This window comes from Pinus tabuliformis, chromosome 9, assembly GCF_031772625.1.
Source record: "Pinus tabuliformis cultivar Carrire ecotype Pingquan chromosome 9, CPIR1, whole genome shotgun sequence".
NCBI lineage: Eukaryota > Viridiplantae > Streptophyta > Pinopsida > Pinales > Pinaceae > Pinus > Pinus tabuliformis.
The window spans coordinates 1011585076-1011605950 of record NC_142307.1 but is presented as its reverse complement, the minus strand read 5'-3'; positions in this window follow the sequence as shown (position 1 = coordinate 1011605950).

The following is a 20875-nucleotide window of genomic DNA, read 5'->3' as shown; positions in this document are numbered from 1 at the left end:
ATCCCAAATCTTCTGCATTTCAAAAATACTTTTTTCAAGTGTTGTAAATGATCTTGATGGTTGCTGGAGTATACTATTATATCATCAAGGTAGATAAGGACAAACTTGTCCTTCTCTCCCACGAATACTATATCCATAGCTCTCTGAAAGGTTGCTCCGGCATTCATCAACCTAAAAGGCATATTGGAGTACATAAAATTACCCCAAGGAGTGGTAAATGCAGTTTTCTCTTGGTCATATAGATGCACAACAACTTGATTATACCCTGAAAATCCATCCAAGAAAGTCATCACTTTGGATCTTGAGACTTTCTGCAGGAAATGCTCCATCTTGGGCAGAGGATAATTGTCTTTCTTAGAGCATTTGTTCAAATTTTTGAAATCAATGTAGAGCCTGATTTCTCCACTTTTCTTCCTCACAACTACCAAGTTGGCTACCCATTTTGAATATCTGTGAGGGACTATGATTTTTGTAGCCAACAACTTCCTGATCTTATTTTCAATCAGAGGAAGGAGAAAAGGGTTTATGGGTCTCATTTTCTGCTTGAAAGGGATGATGTCTTTCTCCAAGGGGATCGTATGTTGGATGATCTTTTTATCATACATTTTGAGGTTACTGTACTCCCAAGCAAAGACATCAACAAACTACTTCATCAAGGTGCATCATTTAGAAATTTGGGCAGCAAACAAATGGGTGGATAGATTTCTCTACTTTGGATGTTCTGGGCTCCCTATGTTATGCTTACAGACTGTAGATTGATCTTCTTTTTGGGTAGCCTTATAGGGCACATCATTCTGTTCAAACAAATTTTCTAAGGAATTAGGGCTTTAGGTATATGATTGCTGGGCAACTGGACAATGCTATCTTTGCCAATTTTGTTCTTTAGCTGGGATCGAGGGCTTTCTTCCAAGGCTTCATTCTCTTGATCAATTTGCATTTCAAAGAATTCAGAAATGACTTGTAGAAACCTATTTACTTCATCACCATCTTCAAAAACTTTCCAATGTTGGACATTATCAGGAAAGGATGGTCTATATTTTACTTGGACTTCATAAACTAGTCTCGGAGGCATGGGAAGGATAAACATGCTAGCAGAGACAGCAAGGGAATCAGCAATCTGATTTTTGACTCTAGGGATATATGAGATATAAAAATTGTCAAAAGAGTCCTTGAGTCTCCATACCTCATCTCTATATGCTTTCAGCCTTGGGTGCTTTGCTTGAAACGTTTTGTTCACTTGCTGAATGATGAGATCAGCATCTCCAAACACCCTTATGTTTCTGATCCCTCTGTCTTTAGCTGCGTTAAGGCCCAATATCAGAGTCTCATACTCTGTTATATTGTTGGTGACTTGAAAAGTTAGCTTGAAAGACAGATGGGTGCTTTCTTGTTTTGGAGATATCAGCACCACCCCTGCTCCTATAGTTTCCCTTGAACATGCCCCATCAAAGAAAATCTCCCAAACTTGACTTCCTTTCTCTTCCATGACCTGACTTATGGATTTCTTGAGCTGCAATGAGGCCTTTTGGGATTCTTCAATTTGGAGGACACATGCTCCAAAATCAGTGTCCATAGCATAGATGGGACGATTAGCAGGATTCTTCTCATCACTGATGATGTAGGCCAGCTGTGCCTCTCTGTACAATCTCCTGCTCTCCCCTCCAAAAACTAGGACATCGACATAAGATAAATCATTTTGTAATGTCCCACCCAGCCTCTTAATCAACCCTCTAGACAACAGTATACCAAACTTAGGGGGAACATCTGCCACCACAATATCCATCATCATGCTCTTCATAGGCAACTGAGTTAGGGTAATAGCCAAGTCCTTGATTAATCCCAGACATTTTACCTTTCTTGAATCAAAGGAGAATAGATCATGATAAGGTCTGGTAATGTCAAGGCCTAACTCTTCCATGACAGCTTTGGGCATCAGATTATGGCTGGCACCAGTGTCCAGCAAGCAGTTATGGAGGGTTTTGTCATGAATGGTCAAGGAGACATAGAATGATGGGGAGCTATTATCAGAAGGTTCAGTCATTGGGCTCAGCACAACTGCAGGTTTATCATCTTGTAAATTTACATAGTCATGGGAGACTTGTGAGGCTTTTAGCTCAAGGGCATCAAGGATAGGCTTTCTAAATACCTCACTCTTTGCAAGTTCTATCAGAGGCACATATATTTTTAACTTCTAGACTTCTGATTCAAAACTGAAAGGGGAAGGGAACTTGTCAAGGCCTCTTACCTCTTGAGCTGGAGCTTTTGGGATGACTGTATCAGCTGCTGGCTTTTTCTGCTTGTTGGCCTGCTGCTCCATGGGGACAACAGCTCTTTGCACATGATTCTCCTTGACATTACTCGTTCCTGACCTCAAATTATACCTTCGTTGTTCATCAGCCTACAAAACAGCTTCTCTATCGCACTCTCGCCTGGTCTGGTCTTGGAGTAATGACTCTTCGTAGGCAGCTAATGTCAAGAAGGCAGCATTGCCCTTATCTTCCATGCAATGAATCTCATCCTCATAATCGAATTGTTCTTCCCCCATGACTACGTTCTGAAAAGGAGTCTTAACTCTTTGTTCTTCATGAGTCTCCTTTCCTCTCTGAATGATCTGCAATTGATCATTTTCTCTTCTGAAGGAACTTGGGTTTCTAGGAGCAAATGAGTTAGGCAACCTTGCCTTCCCAAAACTCTGCTCAACCTTTAGCTTGGATATTTCAGCAGCCAGTGACTCTATCATCTTAATCATTTTATCTAATTTGGGCTCTGAAGATGAAGAAGAGGTAGAAGCTTCACCTCTCGGCCTTCTCCTGTCAGCATGACCCTTGAGTTTTTCTACAGCCATGATATTAGATTCTACCTCTATGGTTGCGTCCTACCAGTGTGGCACATCTTCTTTCTCTCAACAACAGGCAAAAGTCAGAGTCAAATGCATTAGCATAGGTGAGCTTTTCAGAGGTGGGGGTATGCTTTACTTCAGCTGGTATCTTGCTATACATACGATTAAATCTTTTATTAAAATCAGACAATGATTCCCCATTTTACCTCTTGAGGTTTCCAAACTCAATATGGTAGTATAGTAGGGCTTTCTTATCACCCCAATGCCTTAAAAACACATCATCTAATGCTTCAATGTCTACTATGAACCTAGGGATCAACTCTCTGAACCACTTTCTAGCCTCTCCATCAAGGCTCTGGACAAACACTCTCATCCACACATCGTCTTCACTGATGTTAAGGTTATCAGCATAACTATAAAAAGATTCAAGGTGTTCTTCAACAATTACTCCTTCTGTACCAGTGAATTTAAGCATGTATTTCTGATATTCCCCTGCAGGCATGGCATTCAAACGAATAGGTAGGATGAGGGGTCCATACCTAGTAGCTATGATTCTTTCCATCTTAGTGGGAGCTTGTGGGCCTACCATGATTGGGGTAGGTGGATGGATACTGGCAGTTTGAAAGGTAGGGAGCTGTGAAATGAATGATAGGGAAAAAGGAATATGATGGACTGTGTGGGAGGTTTCCTTTGGATTGAGATCCAAAGGGGAACTTAATGAACAAGGAGCTTTATGAATCTCTAAGGGTATTTCTTTGCTAACAATGCTAGGCTCTATATCTTCAAACTGTACATGTTCAGTTACAAGCCTCTCTTGCAGAGCTACATAGGATGGTTTAGGCTTACCTGATCCTGATGCTCCTTTCTGTAATTTTTTTCTTTGCTTAACAATCTTTTTAGGGTCAGGCACTGGGTCAGCTAGTGATTTTTGAGGATTTCTCTCGGTATGCCTCACGAACTGAGCCAGAAATGTAATGTGGAGTCGCAAAAGGTTGGTCCTCCAGTAGAGTCAACAGATAGATGATTACAACTAGAAATGTGTCCAGAAACTGTCTATCATCAAAGCTGGATCTGTGTCATTCTCCCAGGGAAGCTGAGCTTCAATCTCCTCTCCCCGGCAACGGCACCAATTATGTTAGGATTCCAAGAAACTCTCCTAGGTTGTAGCTCAGAGATGCCTGGTAACATATAAATTCAACTTATTGTTGCGAATGGATGAATGGAAGGAATGATGCTTGTTCAAGCCAGATAACCACTTATACTTTGTTTCACTCCAGACATGCGTGAACACCCCCAGACTACAAGGCTTTAGACCACCAACTACTCACAGTTTAAGGATTAGGTGAATATGGAGAATACTGACCACACCAGCAGATGCACAAGGCCATGTGATGACCGACTGCAACCAGTAAAGAAGTCTACAAATCTAATCTCCTACTGCACAGACAAGATGATAGCTCTCTGGCACTAGATGAAGAGAAACTTGAATAAGTTATGCAATGATACATGCAAGTATTTAACACAAAGATAGGATGACAACTACTCTAATGCTAAAAATCAAGAGTTCAAGCATACAACATATCAGGCATAGCTTGGAAGATAAGAGAAATGGAAAGTGAGAAATTAACAGCAAAAGAAGCTTGTATTAGCTGAAAATGAAGACGAGACGCTGCAAGTGTCAAAATAGTTACAGTCTCCAGAAGTTGAACCTTACATAAAAAAATCAACCATCAACCCTGATTACATCTTGTTTTTGTGTATATATTGAGTTTCATTACAAAGGCACTTGGATGTTTAGGTATGGAGAGGTCATAATTGACCACCAATTGCATTTAACTACCCGATGGAGTCTCTGAGTGCATTTTCTTGCTTCAGTGGATGAATATGATCTTTTCAGGTGCTTTGCTGTCCTCTCAGGCAGCTGGAGTGTTCATATCAATGAAATTCCATAACTGCTAAATGCAGTTACATGCTCATGCTCTGTCATTTTTCTATTCAGCCATACTGTCTGTTAAATGTGGTGGTTGAGGAGCAACTACAACTGGTACTGGTGAGCCGGTCGCTTTTGTCCTTCGGGCACACGGAACGGTCAAGGAACGTGGACTATATGGCGAGTGGACGAGTTGGATGAAGGAGAAACTTCGGCCGTCAGATCAGGAGAATAGACGACAGATATGGCTTGGTGGAGGATATCGAAAGAAGTGAGAGCGGGATGAACGTGGGTCGTTGGATCTTAGGCGGATAGATCTAACGGTTATCGGGCGGTGAAGACATGCAGTGGTTATCGGGCGGGAACGGAGGGTTAAGCGGTAAGCGGTATCGATCACATTGCCTTTGGGCATTAGGCGGTAAAAGGGTGAGGGCACCTGATCCCATTCAGCGCATGACACGTAGTGGCGGAGGAGAGAGGAAAACCACTCTCCATCACGCGCTAACGTCCAATTGCTTTGTGGGCGCGAAATCTGTGAAGGCCGCTGATGAGCCCCAATTTTCGGTACAATTTGGGCTCATTTGGCCTACTTGCTTTGCTCAAACCATTCATTTTTTATTGCTTATGCATTCATTTCTTGGTTTATTCGTGTTGTTTGTAGGAAGAAGGGTAGGCATTCTATCTACGTGACTAATACATGATGATTTCAGGTTTTTGGCATTAAAAGGGAGCAAAGACCACGAGAAAGGAGACAAGGAGACAATAAGGTGGCACTGCTGGTTTTTAGGAGAGGATGTCCACAGTCTTGGGGACCTTCCTCGTGATTCCCACCATAGCTCCGAGCTCCAACCAATCTCCCCACCGAGCTTAGAGGCAGCCAACTGTTCTACAGGAACAACAGTTACAACTGTTCTACAGGATCAGCAGTTTAACCTTCAGTTGGACAGCTGAGCTCCACAAATCAAGGAAACCTGTTGGACTATCATTTTGCATAAATACTGAGGCCGTAGCCTTGGATAGGAGCTTTTTGAACTTTTGTATTGCTCTTGTAATTTGGAAGTACGAGCTATAGCTCGGTGTTGGTTCTTTTTGTAAGCCAGTTTTGGCATGATATCAGATGTTTGGTTATGAATAAAGGAGGCAGATTTTGATCTCATTCTGAGTTTCTAAGGGAGCTATAGCTCTCAGGTTAGGGCCCAACCTGAGAGCAATAGATCTCCTCGGTGTTGTAATGTTGTTTGCATTTCGTTCCAGCACTTTGAGTCTTTACTTTAACATGCAATTCGAATTTACAGTCTGTTAATTTAGTCTTTTTCATGAGATTGAATAGGATTAGTTTATGGTGAATTTGCTTCCAGTTGCTTAGGTTAGAAGAGGATCGTTATAATTTATTGGAGCTCCAGAAAAAGGTTGTTAGAGCTCACTGTCATCTCTGCTTAGGGATTGGGGTGCAGTCCATAACCAACCACCAAAAAGAAACGCAGTTCTTCTCACGTTCATGCAAGCTGCAACATAGTCATTTTCGTTGAAGATCCATCCATGCACTTTTGATATTGAACCATACTTCTACATTCCACTTCCATGCACGAGTTTCTTTTCTTGGTTTTCCATTGCTGTTCATAGGTTTAATGGCACAGGTATCATAGGTTAATGAATTCTCGTTGTTGGTGCAAGACATAAGTCATTTGTTTCATTTACGCTGCTCCATATCATTCCACTTCCTTCTTCTTCTTCTTGATCTCTCCTCAAGCCACCTACTCGGCCTCTGTCCAGCTCATTTACCCTCCAACTCATCCATTGCCACGTAGCTTCATTTACTTAACCTTTCGTTGATCCCATCCTTCCAGCCATCAAACCACTGCATGCACTCTTCCTCCATCTGACTTCTCTGCTCCTGAGCCATCACCAGTTCCATCTCCATCTCACCTATCCTCCCACACCACTCCAACACTTCACCATCTCCCAAAACTTCCACGGTCAAACATCCTGTAGAATTGCACAGACTTCCTGTAGAACCCCTGAGTTTCCTGTAGGATCCCCTGCAGACTTCTTATAGAAGCCTGCAAACTCGGTTGCTGAGCATCCGAACGTGGTAGACTTCTGTGGACCGATGCTGGAGACCCTCTGGGACCTCCCCTAGCCATCCTGACCTTGCCCATGCTTTCCTTCCATTCAAACCGCTCCTGCACAACCAAACCCTAATCAAAAGCATCATCACAATAAATCCAACCACTTAATGAAAAAGTACAAAAACATGTCTTTTCAGATGCAAGTAGCTTAGATGCATGTATTTCAGTTCACTGCAAGTAATGGCATTATTGGTAGTGGTTTCATTCACAGTTTTGCATAGTAAGGGTCTAGCTAGTCAAATTAGGGTTTACTAGGGTTTTCATGCTTTGTTGGCTTTCAGTTTCTTTCTGCAAATAGACTAGTCTCCTTTGAGTTAGCTTTCGTCCATCATTCATAAAGCTTCTTCTATGAGCATATAGAAGTTGGCTTGAGCCCTAGCGGACTTGTGCCAGCTGACCAAGTGACAGCTGCGACAAGAGCTAGTACTTGTGCATACAACACCGTCGCTTCCAAGTTTGTACGAACTACCGGGTTGATAAAATTAGAGATAGGAAGCTCCAGGAGTTGTAGCATTATTGCTACAATACTGGAGCCCACCATCTTTTTGGCGCCGTTGCCGGGGAAGCGTCAGAGTACTAGTAATTGTTGCTTTTCTTCTACTTTCTTACTCTTGCCTTCTGCTAAGTAGTTTACTTCATTTCCATTCTGCAAAAGTAGCATAGACATTTCCTGCTTTCATAGATTAGCATTTCCTACTTTCATAGATTAGCATTTCCTTCTTTCATAGATTAGCATTTCCTTTCTGCAAGCGTAGACTAGCATTTCCATTCTTGCAATTTCATTTGAGCAAAGTAGATTAGTTCTTTCCCGCTTTCAGTTTAATTCTGCATCTTTCATAGTTAGTTGTAGATCAATCTGTTCCAGTTTTGCAGGTACCAAAAGAAAAGCAAAGCAAAAACAATCAAAATAAAAAGAAAGTCTTTTCCATTTCATGCCTCGTAGGAACCGAGATAGATCAGGCAAATTCCTACCAAACACCCCCACCACATCACTGAGTCACCCTTCTCTCCTCTTTGGTGACAGTGACCCAGAAGAACCTATAGGTGAACATCCTGAGATATACAAAGATCCTATAGTAGAAGAAGAGTTAGAGACCACTCCATCTGAAGCTATGACTGACAATAGAAGAGAAGATGAGAGAATAGAAGGTGCCTTCCCCATCCGAGAGACCAATGGAGAGATGAAAATGAAGAACATTAGACCCTCTGCCTTACCTCACTTCCATGGGCTGACTACTGAAGATCCGGATACCTTCCTGTTTGAGTTTGATGTCCTTTGTAGAACCTATGACTATATTGAAGATGAGCAAAAGTTGAAACTTTTCCCTTCCACTCTTAAGGATGTAGCACTACACTGGTTCATGGGCTTACCTGGGAATAGTATCACCACTTGGGCTCAGATGCAGCAAGCTTTCAATACCAATTACCGGGATTACTGTAGGTCCAAGGAAACAAAGGGGGAAATGTTTCGGATGACCATGGGAAATGATGAGTCCGTAGAGGATTATGAGGAGAGGTTCCAACTAAGCTATAAGCGGGCCAGGTGCACACTTGACCCTGAATCCCTCAAGTTGGTCCTGCTCCGAGGAGTCCCGGAAGACCTCTTAGATACCCTTCACATGTTAGCTGGGGGGGACATTTACCAACTGCCTTATGAGGACATCAAGACTGTGTTTAGAAACCACTCCAGGGCAGCTCAGAAACGAGGTAGAGGAAACCACCTCTCAACTAGTGTCCCTTTCTTCAAACATGAGCTTGCAAATCAATTAGAAGATCTTAAGAGTGAGGTGAGACAGACCATTGCCATGCAGCTTGACACATTCAGGATTCAGCAAAAGAAAGAAGAAGTTGAGAGAGCCTTGGCTGTCTTCTGCCCTAGGTGCACAAGGAGACACCCTAAGAACGAATGTCCATTGCATTCGGTTGAAGTGTGTTTCGTTTGTGAGGAGGACCATCCCACAAATCAGTGTCCAACCTTACCTGGGTTTAAAGCCATGTACCAAGGGACAAAATCTCCCACTGAACCTCTCTATTACCTCAACCAAAGGAGGCCACAAGGATCTAGACCATATCAGCAGGGGATGCAAGGGGCATCTCAAGCTTATTACAGCCCCAACCAATCGACTCCTATGTCTTCTTGGGCTCCCCCTGCTCATCCTTCATGGTCCATGCCTCCTCCATGGTCTTATCCACCTCAGTACCCCACTCAACCTACTTCTCATTCATATCACTCACATGCCCAACCACAGCCTCAATGGAATGCACCTCAGTCGGGGTGGAGGCCCCAATACAACACTCCTCCTGCAATCTTGCCTCCACCACCAGTTCAACCTCAGCCATTACCTCCTGCTCCTCCAAGGCAACCTCAAATGCCTGCTCAACCGAACCCGAACCCCAACAATAGACAGGCCCAGCAGGTATACACTGGGGAAACCTCATGCCCTACCTATGCTGTGGAGATCCAGGAGATCAATCTTCGATCTGGAAAGACTCTACCAGATCGCCAACCTCCTCCCCCAGAGGATGAGGAAGATAAACAGGAAAGTGAACCGAAGGTTATTCCACCCTTTCCTGAGAGACTAACAGCCACCACACAACCCAACCCAGAGGAGGACGAGCTTCTGGGTGAGCTCAAGCAGTTGTGTGTAAAAATACCACTTCTCCAAGCCATCAAGGATGTGCCAATATACAACAAACTGGTTAAGGAGAAGTGTTTCAAACACCCAGGCAGATGGAAGAAAGATGCCTCAACTATCAATGTCATAGGACAACTGTCTGACCTTATGTTAGGACAAGTCATCTGCCCAAAGTACCTAGATCCTGGAAGTCCTGTAGTAGATGTTCACATCAATGGCACCATTATACCTCACACCTTGATTGATCTGGGGGCTGCCATTAATGTGATGACCAGGGATACCATGCTTAAGCTTAATCTTCAGGGTTCCTTGAGGAAGACCTCGACAGTACTGCAATTAGCAGATCGCTCCACCGTGACTCCCGAAGGGATTGTGGAGGATGTCTTGGTCTCTATCGACTCTTGGGAATACCCTACAGACTTCCTGGTTCTGCAACCAAAGGACAAGCTTACTGGATATCCTCTCATTTTGGGAAGGCCTTGGTTAGCTACTGCAGATGCTTACATAAGTTGTCGTGCAGGAAACATGACCATAAAAAATGGTCCCATGTCCAAGCAGCTAGTCCTATACCCTCCTGCCCAACCCTCCTTAGAGCATGACTTACCACTTTGGTTGGAAGAAGGAGAGGAAGATGAGGTGTACTCAGCACCTCTGTGCACCTTAGATACCACTAGAAGAGACCCCCCAACCGAGGATGACTTGATCGAGACCTTGATCCAAAATCCACCTTCCAGTGCACTACCCTTAGAGAGATTGGTGGAGGATGCCCAAGCCAGCACCTTAGTGGATCTTTGTACAACCAACCCTGTTACTCCCAGAGTCAAGAATGTGGAGTTCAGCCCTGAGAAAGCATTGAAGATCAGCTCCTCCCTGCCTCCTTCCCAGGAAAAGGAGCTGTGTAGTCTGTTGGCCAACCACCTAGATGCTTTTGCTTGGAGCTATAAGGAAATGAAAGGAGTCCATCCTTCGGTCTGTACCCATCATATATACATCAAAAAGGATTGTAAACCGGTTAGGCAACCTCAGAGGAGAATGAATCCAGCCCCTAAGGACATTGTCAAGGAAGAATTGCAAAAACTGTTGGATGCCGGGTTCATCTACCCCATCTCAGATAGTGAATGGGTGTCCCCTCTAGTGTTGGTTCCCAAGAAAAATGAGAAATGGCGAATCTGTGTAGACTACCGAGAACTGAACAAAGCTACCAAGAAGGACCATTTCCCTCTACCTTTCATAGATCAAGTGTTGGATGGACTGGCAGGAAAGAAGTTCTTCTCTTTCCTAGATGGGTTTAGCGGGTACAACCAAATCCAAATCAGCCCAGAAGACCAAGATAAGACCACCTTCACTTGTCCTTGGGGTACCTTTGCCTATCGAGTCCTTCCCTTTGGGCTATGCAATGCTCCTGCTACCTTCCAGAGAGCTGTCTTGAGCATCTTCTCGGAGCTGGTCCATGATGTGGTAGAAATCTATATGGATGACTTTACTCCTTATGGGTCCAACTTCCAGGAAGCATTGTCCAACCTGGGAAAAGTCCTAACCAAATGCACCGAGATGAACTTGTCCCTTAGTCCTGAAAAATGTGAATTCCTAATGACTGAAGGGACCGTGCTAGGCCATACCATTTCTTGCCAAGGGTTGCAGGTGGATCCTAACAAAATTGCTCTCGTCAAGAGGGTTCCACCTCCTCAAAAGGTAAGGGATGTCCGGAGTTTCTTGGGGTTAGCAGGATACTACCGGAGATTTATTAAAGATTTCAGCAAGCTAGCCTCGCCATTGTTTTGCCTGTTGGCAAAAGATGTGGAGTTTAATTGGACTGATGATTGTCATAGGGCTTTAAATGAATTGAAGGACAAGTTGGTGTCAGCCCCAATCCTGAGAGGTCCAAACTGGGCCCTACCTTTCCACATCCACACTGATGCCTCGAACAAAGCCATAGGTGCAGCTTTAGGACAAGTTGAGCAAAAACTTCCATATGCCATTTACTTTGTTAGCAAAAACTTGTCCAAAGCTGAGCTGAATTACACTGTAACCGAGAAAGAATTCTTGGCTGTGGTCCATGCACTGAACAAGTTCCGACATTATATTACTGGTTACCAGACCTTTGTACATACTGACCATGCTGCAATTAGATATTTAATGAATAAACCAGATGTGAATGCTCGTATTATTAGATGGTTACTTTTATTGCAGCAGTTTGATTTGACCATTGTTGACAAACCAGGCAGAGAAAATGTTGTTGCTGACTTTTTATCTAGATTGGATTTGTCTGCAGATGAGGATGGAATAGTGGATGACCAGATGCCCGATGAACATCTATTTTCTATTTCAGTACTCTCTCCATGGTTTGCTGATATAGCAAACTATCTTGTTTCAGCACAGTTCCCTCCACACCTATCTTCCAGAGAGAAGAGCAGAATCATCAGAAAAAGTGCCTCATTTACTTGGATCGGGGGAAATCTGTTCAAGCTTGGCCCCGATCAGATCTTAAGGCGTTGTGTAAGGGAGGAGGAAGTCTTTGATATCCTCCTCACTTGTCATGATGGGCCTTGTGGAGGACATTTTGCAGCAAAGAGAACTGCCTTCAAATTCCTGCAGGCAGGCTACTATTGGCCCACACTTCATCAAGATGTCAAAAGATATGTCAGTCAGTGTGACCAATGCCAAAGAATGGGGAAACCGACCCAAAGGGATGAGATGCCTCTCCAACCTCAAGTGACTCTTGAGCCATTTGAGAAGTGGGGCATGGACTTTGTGGGCCCAATCAACCCCTCTTCGAGGCAAAGGACTTACATCATTGTGTGTACTGACTATTTGACAAAGTGGGCAGAGACCAAAGCAATCAAAGCAGCAACAGAAGAAAAGGTGGCCGAGTTCCTAAGAGAAAACATCTTCTATAAGTTTGGCTATCCAAGAGAGCTGGTCACCGATCAAGGGAGCCAGTTCACCTCCAACCTGGTTGAAGATCTACTAGCTCATCACAAGATCAAGCATAGGACTTCCACCCCTTATCACCCTCAAGCAAATGGGCAGGTGGAAGTCACCAATAGAGCATTAGAAGGGATCTTGACTAAGGTGGTGAGCAGCAGCAGAAAGGACTGGGCAGATCGCTTGGTTGAAGCCACATGGGCTTACAACACCACTTGGAAGACCACCACCGGCTTCACACCGTATGAGCTGGTCTATGGGAAGAGAGCTTTGCTGTCCATTGAGTTTCAATACAACACTTTAAGGATGGAAGCTCAGCTGGACCTAGATCTCAGCCATGCACAACAAGAAAGGCTACTGCAGCTGAATGGCTTGGATGAGCACCGAATGCAGGCCCTCCTTCACTCAGAAATGGTTCAACTTCAGAGAAAGGTGTGGCATGACCAACATCTCCATGACAAGCAATTTCAGCCGGGAGATTGGGCTTTGTTGTATGACTCCAGATACAAAGATTTCAAGGGGAAGCTGAGAACCAGATGGCTAGGACCATATGCAGTGGAAAAATGCCATGACAATGGATCTGTCCTCATTCGAACCATTGATGAGGAAGCCATTCCCATGCTTGTCAATGGGCATCGATTGAAGATCTACAGGAGACCTCTCTCAAGACAAGAGTTCATCAAAACTATGGAGAAATCTGTATTGGTCCTAGAGAGGGGTTTTGCCTCTGCTTCTGGCATACCCTGAGGGATATGAAAAAATAAAAATAAAAAATAATAAAGATCCTTGGGTGAAAACCTCTCTGAGGCGCCCAAGGCAGGTGGTAGGGGTGAAAACCTCATTGAGGCGCCCCTATTGTCTTTCAAAAAAAAAAAAAAAAGGTTTGAAAAAGATCCTTGAGTGAAAACCTCTCTGAGGCGCTCAGGGCAGATGACACGGGTGAAAACCTCTTTGAGGTGCCCCTGTTATCTTTCAAAAAAAAAAAAAAAAAAAGAAAAAAAAAAAAGCAAAATATGGTAAAATTGCATGCAGGTTGCAGATGTTCTATGGAGGAGAGGAAGCCCTTCAATTCAAAGCCAAGGGTCCTTATCATGCTGTCAAGAGACCTCACCAGCACCTCCTCCAAGGGTACCCATGTTTTTTTCAAGGTATGTGCAATTTTATCATGGTTTGAGTCCTCTACAGGAAGATGCAGTCTTTCTACAGGAAGACGTGGATTTTCTACAGGAAAGTGCAGACTTTCTACAGGAAGCCCGAACTTTCTACAGGAAGCTCTGTGTTCTACAGAAAACTTTCTGTAGAAGTTTGGGACGAGCCAGAATTCATCTTAAAAGGAGATTTGGCGACTACGGATTGGTTTGGATGCATGCAAGCCTCTATGGGCACCCTTGCACATTGCTGTCACCTTGCTCCACCATCCTTGTCGACATGCAACCGAGTTCCCTGCACCAACAAAGCAGATCGATGAGTTCTCGTGGGAAAAGCCATTTTCGAAGATAAACAAATGCTGAGATCTCATACCACAGGCATCAAGAGCTCCGGAAATGTGATTGAAAGGCCAAATCCTCCGTCGTGCAGCATGCACCCAAGGAGGAAGAACTATTACGAGACACCTCGCGGGAATCCTGTAACAGTTCAACCTGCTAGAGTGTATACCATTCACAGCACCGCCATCTGCAATAAAACGCGGGCGCATGCAACCCAAGCATCCACTCCATCGTCGACAGCCTGTAACCACGAGCCTCCGGGTCTGTGTAAGTTCGCATGTAGCAGGTAGATCCACTCACCATCGTCCAAGAATTGGAAAAATCGTGTGCAGCCACGCAGGTAAGTGTCTCGACCCTTCCTTCCATCAAATCGCATGAATTTTACTTTGAAATTGTTTGCACAACGTAAAAGTGAATGGTTGAGCGGTTGTATGGCCAGTCGACTGGCCACGTCGGCTAGTTAAAGTGTAATTGGATGTTTGGGTGGCGGCCACGACAAAGAGAATGAGCGGCACGCACGTGAGAACACTCCCGTCGGAAGCAAGAGTTTAACAAGAAAAGGCGGCGACAGATCTGTGGGAATGGATGAGGCAGCAAGTGAATACGCAGGCGAATGATGGATGACATCGCCCAACGGTCCGGCAGGGACAGCTCACCCCCCGCGCGGATTGCGCCGATTCAAAATCTAATTGGCTAGATCATGCGCATGCATTTATCAACCACCACTTCAAACTCGAGTGGCTATTCTGATCTCCTCTGCGCTTTGATACGTCGAGCTGTTGGCTACCAGAACACCGGTGAAGCACACCTCGAGCGCAGGCCAACTACAGTCCTCCCCGAAATTTGCGCACTGCTCCTACAGGAACACAATTTCTACAGGAACGCAGTCCTACAGGAACGCAGTCTCTACAGGAACGCAGTCTTCTACAGGGAAGCGGGTGCCTCACGAAAAAGGTGGCCAATTAAAGAGGTAACCCTGAACTCTTCATGCAACTGGTTAGTAAGAGTGGCAAGACCATCGTCCACAGTCTGGTCATACAGATATCGGTGAAATTGTTGTTTGTTGTGCCTATGCTATCGTTCTACAGGATGTCAGTATAAGTAGACTGTGTTGAATTTTGTGGATTATGTGCATGCTCTGTCTTAATAGACCAAATCTCTTTCGCATTTGCCACCTTTAATTAAAACAACCGTGTTCATCATGCCGGGTGGGTTTATAAGACGGGAAACCACTGATTCAACCAAATTAAGGGAAAACCTGACAGTGGTAGAGCTCTTCACCAGAGCACAATGGATGTCTTTTTGTGATAAGCTGCAGGGGTACGATGATGAAGTGGCCGAAGAATTCTTGCAGGCTCTGAAGCCTAAATCCCAGACACTGGCCACAGTGAACTTCAGAGGTCTAAGCCTCAAGCTCACCCCGCAACATATCAACCGGATCACAGAACTTCCTATGGGTTTGCCGTGGGATAAGGAAGAAAGAAAGCTGAGCCAGCAGGCAAAGAAAGAATTCTTTCCACCTGAGGAAGAATTCTCGGAGGACAAAAATGGGGTGCGAAGAACGAGTCTATTGCCACCATGGAATGAAGTCAGTTTGCAAATCATGAAATATATCACTTGTGAAGGCCGTTTTAGCATCGTGTATGCATATCACTTTCGGCTGCTCACTGAATTGAGGCACCGAATTGATCTTCCTGTAGAACAAAAACTGAGCATCCCTTATTACCTACTGCAGTCTCTAATGGAGTGTGCCACAAAGCTGAAAGAGGGCATACCAGATCAGATAGCCCACCATGGGTTGATCAAGCTTCTTGTGGAGGATGCGCTGCACTCATATAAGGTCCCCCTCTCATGGGAATCCTTACGGAATTTGACAAAAGATGGAGACATTAAAATGTTGATCGAAGAAACGGGTTCCTCCAGCAGTGAGGAACAAGAAGCAGTGGCCGAGGGACAGAGAGAAGAAGGCCAGAAGATCCCGACCACAGTACAGAAGAAAGAACAAAGGAGGAAGCATGAGGAAAAGGAGGACAAAGAAAAAGGTGGCACACCTATCTTGTCAGCAAGAGAAAAGAGGATGAAGAGCAGAATGGACAAAGCTGAGGTGGTCCACGTCAGCCCAATTACCTCAACAGCACCTGCAACCAAAGAAAAAAGCAAAACTCAGGCAGGCAAGCAAGCAGAGGTGGAGACACCTGTGTCTACAGGGAAGCAGAAACAGGCTTCTACAGGAAGCCCGAAAACAAAAACAAAGGCTTCTACAGGAAGCCCGAAAATTAGTGAGAAACAGGCTTCTACAGGAAGCCCAAAAACAAAAACAAAGGCTTCTACAGGAAGCCAAAAAATCATTGAGAAACAGGCTTCTACAGGAAGCCCAAAAACAAAGACAAAGGATTCTACAGGAAGCCCGAAATTGCAGAAACATGCTTCTACAGGAAGCCCCGAAAAGGCGAAACCCAAAGAGAAGAAGGTGGACATTCTGGCACGGGAGGCAGCAGCTGTATTAGCTGGCCTCAACATGCCACCTAAGCCAAAAGAAAAGAGGAAGAGGGAGACCCCTCTATACTTTAAAGCTCGCAGAAGTGTTAGGATAAAGACGGGCAAGCCACAACCTCAATCCAGTAGCCCGATCGTCATCGAAGATACACCTGCTTCTCCCAAGGAAAAGTCACCCTCCAGGATCACAGTTACCTACGAGAAGGGGAGTCCAAAGAAAAATACGTGGTAAGAAAGGTTAGACCTGTTGACCGAAAAAACTCGGCTACAGGAAGCTGAAAATGTTCTACAGGATACTCTGGCCCGGCTACAGGAAACAGAAAAGAGGGAAGGAGAAGGACTCTCATCACCACCAAGGGAGGGTGAGGTAGAACCACCTGAAGAGATAGAAAGGGAACATATACCAGAACCTAGCCCTTCGCCTAATCTGAATTCATACTATACCTTTTTAGAGGCGGGCAAAATCATACCGCAGAAATTTACTGTGCCTCTATTTTTTGCACTAGAGGAAGAAAGAGTCCGTTCCCACACCTGGATGTAGATCGCCAAATCAAAGGGTGTGGCAGACATAGGCCCTTTACAAGAGCAACTCAAGGAGGTCAGGAGTGAATTCACCATGGCTAAACATGTGGCTAATTGCCAACGTGTGCTTCTACAGGAAGAAAATCAGAAGCTGAGGTTGCAGCTACAAGAACTAAGGGCAGGGGCAGGAACATCCTCCAAGGACATCACAAATGAACAACAAAGCAAAAAGGAGCTGACCACCAGCCTTGAAGAGCCAATGGCACTTCTACAGGAAGAAGAACAGCAAACAAAAATTGAAGTGCAAGCCTTAAGAGAACAGCTGCAACAAAAGGAAGCACAATTGGCCTGCATGGCCAGTTGGGCCATGGAGGCAATTCAGTGCAGACCACCTGCAAAATCCTATGGATTGTTCTTAAAAGATCAATGGCTGCAGTTCCAAATAAACACTCTGGCACAAAGAGTTATTTCACATATCCAGAGCCCACAACAATTTTCTGAATTGTGCAGTACTAGTTCGTCAGAAGACAAAGCCAAATTAGCAGAGTTTTACCTCCACAATTTGGCTTTGCCTAATGAAGTCTCCTGGGATCCCAATATTGCCTTGGGGGATATGCAATTGATGGCGTTTGCCTCATGGTTAAACCATGAGGATCAAAGAGTAGCTGAAGAAAAATCGGTCATGAACCGAGAAGTGAGCGAGCCACTGTTCATTCGACCAGAACTAGAGGATCCGGTGGCACTCATCTCAACCCACCAACAGTTGGCTACGGATCCCACAACTTCCTTGAGATTTATGGACCAACAGGCCCAAGCCATAGCTCACTTTGAAGACATGGAAAGGTTGTTGGGAGAAAATGCTGCCCAAGCATGTGCACGCAGATGGAATACCCTGGCACACAGTTTGAAAATCCGAGAGTACCATACCCCCATTCGAATAAGGGAAGCTTTGGCAAGGGTTGAACTTTACAAGAAATCCATGCAAAGCCTCCAGGCCAGCTGGATTGGCCTTAAACTCAGCCCACCACTACTGCTAGGATTGACTGAAGGAATTACAGAGGAAGATGACAGTCAACAATGGGAGGAGGTGAATAGGAAAGCAGGGTTTCATATCCACAGAGAAGACACTACCATAGAGCCTTGTGATGCAAGGGAAGCAGTGAAAGCAATGAAGGATGAAGATTTGGACTAAGATTGCTCAAGGATGAGCAAATAGTTTAGCTGGGGGGTGATGATGAGCCCCAATTTTTGGTACAATTTGGGCTCATTTGGCCTACTTGCTTTGCTCAAACCATTCATTTTTTATTGCTTATGCATTCATTTCTTGGTTTATTCGTGTTGTTTGTAGGAAGAAGGGTAGGAATTCTATCTACGTGACTAATACATGATGATTTCAGGTTTTTGGCATTAAAAGGGAGCAAAGACCACGAGAAAGGAGACAAGGAGACAATAAGGTGGCACTGCTGGTTTTTAGGAGAGGATTTCCACAGTCTTGGGGACCTTCCTCGTGATTCCCACCATAGCTCCGAGCTCCAACCAATCTCCCCACCGAACTTAGAGGCAGCCAACTGTTCTACAGGAACAACAGTTACAACTGTTCTACAGGATCAGCAGTTTAACCTTCAGTTGGACAGTCGAGCTCCACAAATCAAGGAAACTTGTTGGACTATCATTTTGCATAAATACTGAGGCCGTAGCCTTGGATAGGAGCTTTTTGAACTTTTGTATTGCTCTTGTAATTTGGAAGTACGAGCTACAGCTCGGTGTTGGTTCTTTTTGTAAGCCAGTTTTGGCATGATATCAAATGTTTGGTTATGAATAAAGGAGGCAGATTTTGATCTCATTCTGAGTTTCTAAGGGAGCTATAGCTCTCAGGTTAGGGCCCAACCTGAGAGAAATAGATCTCCTCGGTGTTGTAATGTTGTTTGCATTTCGTTCCAGCACTTTGAGTCTTTACTTTAACATGCAATTCGAATTTACAGTCTGTTAATTTAGTCTTTTTCATGAGATTGAATAGGATTAGTTTATGGTGAATTTTCTTCCAGTTGCTTAGGTTAGAAGAGGATCGTTATAATTTATTGGAGCTCCAGAAAAAGGTTGTTAGAGCTCACTGCCATCTCTGCTTAGGGATTGGGGTGTAGTCCATAACCAACCACCAAAAAGAAACGCAGTTCTTCTCACGTTCATGCAAGCTGCAACATAGTCATTTTTGTTGAAGATCCATCCATGCACTTTTGATATTGAACCATACTTCTACATTCCACTTCCATGCACGAGTTTCTTTTCTTGGTTTTCCATTGCTGTTCATAGGTTTAATGGCACAGGTATCATAGGTTAATGAATTCTCGTTGTTGGTGCAAGACATAAGTCATTTGTTTCATTTACGCTACTCCATATCATTCCACTTCCTTCTTCTTCTTCTTGATCTCTCCTCAAGCCACCTACTCGGCCTCTGTCCAGCTCATTTACCCTCCAACTCATCCATTGCCACGTAGCTTCATTTACTTAACCTTTCGTTGATCCCATCCTTCCAGCCATCAAACCACTGCATGCACTCTTCCTCCATCTGACTTCTCTGCTCCTGAGCCATCACCAGTTCCATCTCCATCTCACCTATCCTCCCACACCACTCCAACACATCACCATCTCCCAAAACTTCCACGGTCAAACATCCTGTAGAATTGCACAGACTTCCTGTAGAACCCCTGAGTTTCCTGTAGGATCCCCTGCAGATTTCCTGTAGAAGCCTGCAAACTCGGTTGCTGAGCATCCGAACGTGGTAGACTTCTGTGGACCGATGCTGGAGACCCTCTGGGACCTCCCCTAGCCATCCTGACCTTGCCCATGCTTTCCTTCCATTCAAACCGCTCCTGCACAACCAAACCCTAATCAAAAGCATCATCACAATAAATCCAACCACTTAATGAAAAAGTACAAAAACATGTCTTTTCAGATGCAAGTAGCTTAGATGCATGTATTTCAGTTCACTGCAAGTAATGGCATTATTGGTAGTGGTTTCATTCACAGTTTTGCATAGTAAGGGTCTCGCTAGTCAAATTAGGGTTTACTAGGGTTTTCATGCTTTGTTGGCTTTCAGTTTCTTTCTGCAAATAGACTAGTCTCCTTTGAGTTAGCTTTCATCCATCATTCATAAAGCTTCTTCTGTGAGCATATAGAAGTTGGCTTGAGCCCTAGCGGACTTGTGCCAGCTGACCAAGTGACAGCTGCGACAAGAGCTAGTACTTGTGCATACAACACCGTCGCTTCCAAGTTTGTACGAACTACCGGGTTGATAAAATTAGAGATAGGAAGCTCCAGGAGTTGTAGCATTATTGCTACAATACTGGAGCCCACCAGTCGCCTGATCTTGGCAGAGCTGATCGGACGGTGGAGAAACGATTGGGAAAGTCGCTTTATTGAGCGCAACGGGAGGTGTTAGATCGGCGGGCGGAAATCGATGGCTATGATTAGAGGCGATGATTTCATAAGGGCGCAAAGTCATATGAGCATGGTTTTATGGGGTTTTGTTTTTAGTGCTCGGGGTTGGCAACCAAAGGGGTTTGTTGGGTTTTAGAAGAAAAACAGAGGAAACGGAGATGAAGGGAAAATGAGCGGGGCAAAGGAAACAAGCGAGAGTGACCATTATGAGCTGTCTTCAAGCATGACTGAGCGGACTGCGCTTGTTTCTGACCTTCAAAAATCAGAGTTATGTAGCAGAGCTAATAGGAAGAATGGTAGTTCTAGCCAAAACATTGTGAGTTCCTCGAGTCCCTCTACAACAACCCTAAAGCATGAGATAGGAAGTATGTTGGAATATTTTAAGAGTGAAATGCTACATACCTTTGCCTTGAAAATGGATACTATGCAAATTAAAAGGAGGCAAGAGGAAGTAGAAATGACTGCCCATTGAA